The sequence below is a fragment of the Pan paniscus genome, chromosome 12 (genome assembly GCF_029289425.2).
Source record: "Pan paniscus chromosome 12, NHGRI_mPanPan1-v2.0_pri, whole genome shotgun sequence".
In the NCBI taxonomy this organism is placed as follows: Eukaryota; Metazoa; Chordata; class Mammalia; order Primates; family Hominidae; genus Pan; species Pan paniscus.
In genome coordinates this window covers 26,882,979-26,888,978 of record NC_073261.2, presented here as the reverse complement: position 1 = coordinate 26,888,978, position 6,000 = coordinate 26,882,979, and the positions used below count along the sequence as shown (strand labels likewise).

Below are 6,000 nucleotides of genomic sequence, written 5' to 3'. Positions count from 1 at the left end.
CTCATGCCTGTAATCCGAGCACTTTGGGAGGCCGAGGCAGGTGGATCACCTGAGGTCAGGAGTTCGAGACCAGCCTGGCCAACATGGTGAAACTCTGTCTCTACTAAAAATACAAAAAATCAGCTGGTCATAGTAGCGCACGCCTGTAATCCCAGCTTGTCAGGAGGCTGAGGCAGGAGAATCGCTTGAACCCCAGGAGGTGGAGGTTGCAGTGAGCTGAGATTGTGCCATTGTACTCCAGCCTGGGTGACAAGAGCGAGACTCTGTCTCAAAACAGAAAACAACAAACAAACAAACAAGCGAAAAACAGTGATTCTCTAGTAGATTCTTCAAGAAAGGTAGATAGGTACAGATTTCTCTCAGTTATTATCTGGTGAAAACTATGCTTCTTTAGCCTTGATATTTAAAGGACAGTTTGGGTATAAAATCCTTGGATCATACTTTCTTTCATTTTTTTTTTTTTAAATAATGCCCATTGTTGCTTTGTTTGTATTTTGGCTTTGAAATGTTTGATTCCAGACTAATTCTCTTGCTTTTCTAAGTTATCTAATATTTTTGCCTGGGGGGCTTTGGGATTTAATCTCTGTCTTTGAAATCTAATCATTTTCTTGGGCTATATCTCAGAGTCGATATTTCTGGTTTAGTTTCCCCTTCCCCTGGCAAGCCCGTTCACTAGGCATTTTTTTCATTTCTTCCTGCCATTCCTGTGAGTCATAAAATTAGTACTCAGATCCTATAACTACCCAGATAGTTAGCTTTTGGAATCAGAAAAGAGCAATTCTTTGAACTAAGATATCAATGTGCATGCTAAACACTAGATTATATTAGTTCCAACTAGCAACCTAAATACTGTATAGAGAAGCTGACTATAATAAATGTTATGAAAATAAGAGCCTGGAGTGGTGGTGCACACCTGTAATCCCAGCTATGTGGGAGGCTGAGGCAGGAAGATTGCTTGAGCCCAGGAGTTTGAGACCAGCCTGGGCAAAATAACAAGACTCCTGATATGGTTTGGCTGTGTGTCCCCACCCAAATCTCATGTTGAATTCTGATCTTTAGTGCTGGAGGAGGGGCCTAGCGGGAGGTGATCGGATCATGGAAGTGGATATCCCCCTTGCGATAAGGCAGGGGGTCCGTTGAGCTGATGAACACACAAGCCATCTGCAGACGGCAAATCTAAAAGAGCTTGGTAACACACGCCCACCTGGGCGTTGGGAGTCGAAGACATCCATCCTTAGATGCTGCTGTGGGGCCAGAGCCCAAAAGGGCTTGGGTGGGCCTCTGCACCTGCCCATCTGCATGCTGCCTTTAGGGGTTTGAGCTGCAGGGCAACCAAGCAGGTGACACCCCTGTCACACGTCCTATGAGGGGAATCAGGGAATTCTCCTGTTTCATTGGAGCCTAACATAAATTCTATTTGTATTACTAACCTGAGGAACATGAATATGCTGTTACACTAAAACACACAACAACAAAATCTTCCACAAGTTTGCATTCATATGAACTTACTGAAGTAGATAATATCTTCATTAAATAAGGAATAGTATTGTTATACCCAAGCAAGTTAGAGAAAACGCCACACTTTGAGACGAATTAAGAGTCCTTTATTTAAGCCGGTGGCCAAAGAGACGGCTAACACTCAAAATTCCCTCGGCCCTGAGGAAGGGGCTTGATTAACATTTATACCTTGGTTTAGGTAGGGGAGGGGAGCTCAAATGCAATAATTCTACAGAAGTAAAAACATGCAAGAATCAAAAAACAAATGGTTACAGAGAGATTAACAATTTAAAAGACAAATGGTTACAAAAAAAGCAACGGAACCAGTTGTGGGGCTCTAAATCCTTTATTAGAGTTAGATATGGATGCTATGCCGGACACAGACTCAAGGCTTTATGTTGTTATCTTTTGAGCAAAATCCTGGGAACTTCATACATGTTGTTCATTCCAGTACCTTATCAGTTAATTGGGCTCCTTTGAAATGCTGAGGATCTGCTTACACAGGTTAACTCCTTGAGGAAGGGGGTTGGGTAAGTAGCCCTTAATGTCTTGTAAATCAAGGGGCCAAATGTAGTTTGTCTGGCTTTCCCAGCTAAGGGAGAGTCTTACTCATATGAGAAATAAGGCTAGGTAATTAAGGAGACAAAAAGGGAAATTTGAAAATAGGGTTCGTAAAAAAACAAGGTTAGGCATTACAGTATCATATTTATTTTTACCTGGATTTGAACTCCCTCAAAATTCTAGCAATGTGCATAATATGCATTGCTGGCCTTAGAAACTATATGACGTAATACATGTTTGTTGTTTTAAGCTGTTACATTTTGGGGGGTAATTTGTTACACAGCAATAGATAATGAAAACAGTTAGATATAATCTAGATTACTTAAGCAGAGTATTTGGAAATTGTTGGTTGCCATGGCAGGACATCCCGGGACTTAATGAGTAGTTATAATTAAATCAATATATAATACATTGTTGGAGATAGAGTATCTTATGGCTTATAGTACAATGTCTTGAAATACAGCTTCATCAGTGATATTAAGCATTTCCCCATCCCTGTCTCCTAGCGGGAGAGAGGCACTACGTCTGGATTATGAGAGCAACTTGTCTGCATTGTCTGTTGGAAAATAAAGATGAACTTACTTGCCTGTTTCTGAATTTAGGTGAATAATACCTTCTGTTTGCATGCTTATCGAACAACTCTGAATAATCACTTGGCTTTCCTGGTGGCTAGGAAGGTGTGTGGGGTGCCCTGGTTATGAAGTGTGAGCATTTAGGTCTGTGGATACTGTCCTAGCCAAAGGCCATCAGGACAGATCTGATGGACAGGACAGAAGTCCAATGAAATCAGGCTTATTGGCTCTTGGAAATGAGGGAGACTGCATGTCAGTGGAACTACTGGGCATTTCACCAAAGAAAGAAGAGATAAGGTTATGTGATTTGGGGGAAGGGAGGCCCTTAGGTAAAATTTAAATGAAGCAATGTTTTGATGGAGTCCAGGCAAACAGGCTGTGGGTTAGGGTTCAGCATTGGGCCTAAACTGCAAAGTTCTCTGTTTCTTGGAAATTAGGAAGTTAAGATAGCTTTGCTGTGTTGTGTCTAGAAGCCCTTGTCTGCAGCCTGCATCTGAGTGGGAGATTGAGGCTGCTTCTCTATGTTAAAAGACTTGGATCCTCCAGGCAAAAGTGGATCATTTCATTTTTACTGATTTGATTTCAAGCAGCTAAGTTTCTGACTGCGTTTAAGACTTCAGAACAAGGTTTCTCACTGAGGCAGAAAGCAGAAATCACTCAAAACTGGGTTGGTGACATTTTACAGATGTAGCATGACCCTGGGACAAACATTGTTTCCAGTTAACTTTGCAGCAGCCTTTGTCTGTGTCAGGCTAGCCTGATTCATAGCAGGGAAGATTTTTCCTTTCTCAATCTGACTTGATTTTTACTTTCTCAATAAAATGTCTGGAAGGAGAATTGCTTGGGTCTTTATAAAAATATCACCAGCTGCTTTTGCAGAATATAGTACACCACTGATGAATACAATAAAAAAATTTTCTGTTAAAAACCAAACAAAAAACCCAAAACATTCATACTTTTTTTTTTTTTGTACCCAAACACTTTTAGGTCAACTACATGATTCTTTCAAAAGTATCTTGGCCAGCTGCGGTGGCTCACGCCTGTAATCCCAGCCCGAGGCTGACGGATCACTGGAGGTCAGGAGCTTCAGAGCAGCCTGGCCAACATAGCGAAACCCCGTCTCTACTAAAAATACAAAAATTAGCCGGGCGTGGTGGTGGGTGCCTGTAATCCCAGCTACTCCAGAGGCTGAGGAACGAGAATCGCTTGAACCTGGGAGGCGGAAGTTGCAGTGAGCCGAGATCGCACCACTGCACTCCAGCCTGGGCGACAGAGCCAGATTTTGTCTCAAAAAAAAAAAAAAAAAAAAAAGGATCTATTAAAAATGAATGGCTTTCATACTAAGACAGATCCAGAGCCTGGTTTCAGAAGTAATTAAAATATAATAAGATGACACAGGAAATGTGAAATGTGGTTATGATAGAACAAATGCCTTCATTCCATGAGAAACTAAGAGATCAGTGCCCTGAAAATGTCTGTTAGGAGGCATGTCAGTCAGCGTCCAATCAGGAAATCAAACACACTATTTCAAACAGAGAGAGGTTTAATCCAGGGGATTCGCTATAGAGAGGTTGGTAGGGACGACAAAGCAAAAGACCCAAGAAAGGAAGGGGCGGAGCCCGGGCAGGGCCAAAGCTCCCCAGCCTGGCTAGAGGCCATCATGAGTCCACACTGAAGTTATGGTTCTTCTAAGTATCATTGAATTAAAATCAAATTTTCAATCACAATAGAATACCAAAATATACATAAATACGTCAGGGTAAGACTATTGGGTGGTAGTTGAGAGCATGAACCTGGGCTCACAATGGACCAATTATTACCTGTGTGATTCTGGGCAGCTTCTGAGTTGGCAATTAGCGAGAATAGGAGGACTTGCCTCACAGGGTCAGCGTGAGGACCAGGGAAGACACTGCTTGTGAAGGATGCAGATGGAGCCTGGTCTCGGTCAGCTGGAGCTGCTCCTCCGAAGCTGCTCCTCCCTGAGCCTGGGGCCATTGCCAGGGACAGCCACTGTCGGGAGCAGGGAGAGGGTGGGGTGCTGAGAACGGAAGGAAGAGAGGGAAAACTCAAGGAGAGGAAAATAGGTCTGACTGCATTCTGGAAACCCCCAAAGCATTGAGAGGAGAGAAAGGAAGTTGGAGTCAGTCATGGGTTTAACACCTGCTCAGCCTCCTCCCTGGCCCTGGAAGCCCAGGAGCGCAGGTCTGTGAGTTTGCTGAACCTCAGGTTTCGCATGTGAAAAACTGAAGCATTTCTTTCTTGCAGGGTGGATGTGAACACCAGATGAGGTTAATGTCTGCCCCTAGCTCCTGGCAGGATGCTGGGCTCTGGGAAAGGCGAGGTTTCTAAGATGGAGCCACCAGGGGGCGCAGTGGTTCTTTTCCTTGGCTGCAGTGAAAAATTGCCAGGCTTGCAAACCCGGGAGTTGATCAGAAACTCCGGGAGGCTCAGGGGCTAATCTGGAAGTGGTTAGAAGGGTGGGAGACCTCAGTGAGGCGGGGTAAGAAGGCGAGGGAGGGAGTCGCGGGGGAGCAGGAAAAAATCAAGCGTGTCCGTGAGGCTACCCACTGAGACCTGGGCAGGGGCTCCGGCCCAAAGCCCTCAGAAAACGAACTCATCCGTTCTTTCTAGTCATTTGCTGAGCACCTACCAGGAGCCATAAATGGCCGTGTGCAAAATCAGCCCCTCTACTGGCTCCCAGTCTTGCTAAGGCGACTGACACGTGGACAAATGTCATCTATACGATATGCAAATGAGAAGTCCTATAATGCCACCATGTCTGTAACCTTTACGGCATGCCAGGCATTGCATAATAATTATCCCATTTTACACGGGACGAAACTGAGATTCGAAGGATTCACTCAGTCCCGAAATTCACAAAGCTAAGAAACAGTGGATTCAAGCTACGTTAGTCTATTATAAAGCTATGTTCATGCTTTGCAGATCATTCCTCCTCCGGTAAAGCAGCACGAAACAACCCTGCTCCTTGAAAGTTCACATCAGTAGCCCTCAGCAGTAGCCGACAAGCAGGATGGCGGCACCCTCCCCTACCCGCATGGCCCCCAGTCAGCCTCTTCCCTCCTCTCTGCTCGTCTCGCCCCTCCTGCTCACCTTCACTGTGACTGCGGCATCTGGCTCACCCCAGCCACCATGTTCCCGGTCACCTCCACCGTCCATTGCCACAGCTTCAGCCTGGCCTTGTCATCGCTGTCATCTCTCTGGAACTGGGTGTTCACATGTCTCACTGTGGACAATGGTGGGCCTTCCAGATCGTGGTCTCAGGTCCCCCGCTGCAGCTGTCACAGCCGCCTGCTGCCTGCACTACCTTCCTTCCCACCCTATCCGCTCTTAGAAAACACCCTAAACGGCT

At 45.1% G+C, this 6,000-nt stretch overlaps 1 protein-coding gene across 3 annotated transcripts in view; it reads right to left on the bottom strand.

The window, feature by feature from the left end:
* Positions 1-1,588: 1,588 nt before the first annotated feature.
* The window catches only part of CREG2 (cellular repressor of E1A stimulated genes 2), a 48,627-nt gene continuing 44,215 nt past the window's right edge, over positions 1,589-6,000 (bottom strand). The window contains exons 6-7 of one of the 3 annotated variants that reach the window (XR_004669481.3): positions 5,742-5,854; positions 1,589-4,668 (exon numbers count right to left, since the gene is read on the bottom strand). The gene's annotated coding sequence lies outside the window, so the exon portion shown is untranslated. Of the gene's footprint in view, positions 4,669-5,741; positions 5,875-6,000 lie in introns of all 3 variants that reach the window. The other 2 variants (XR_004669482.3, XR_010109244.1) reach the window with 2 other exon arrangements.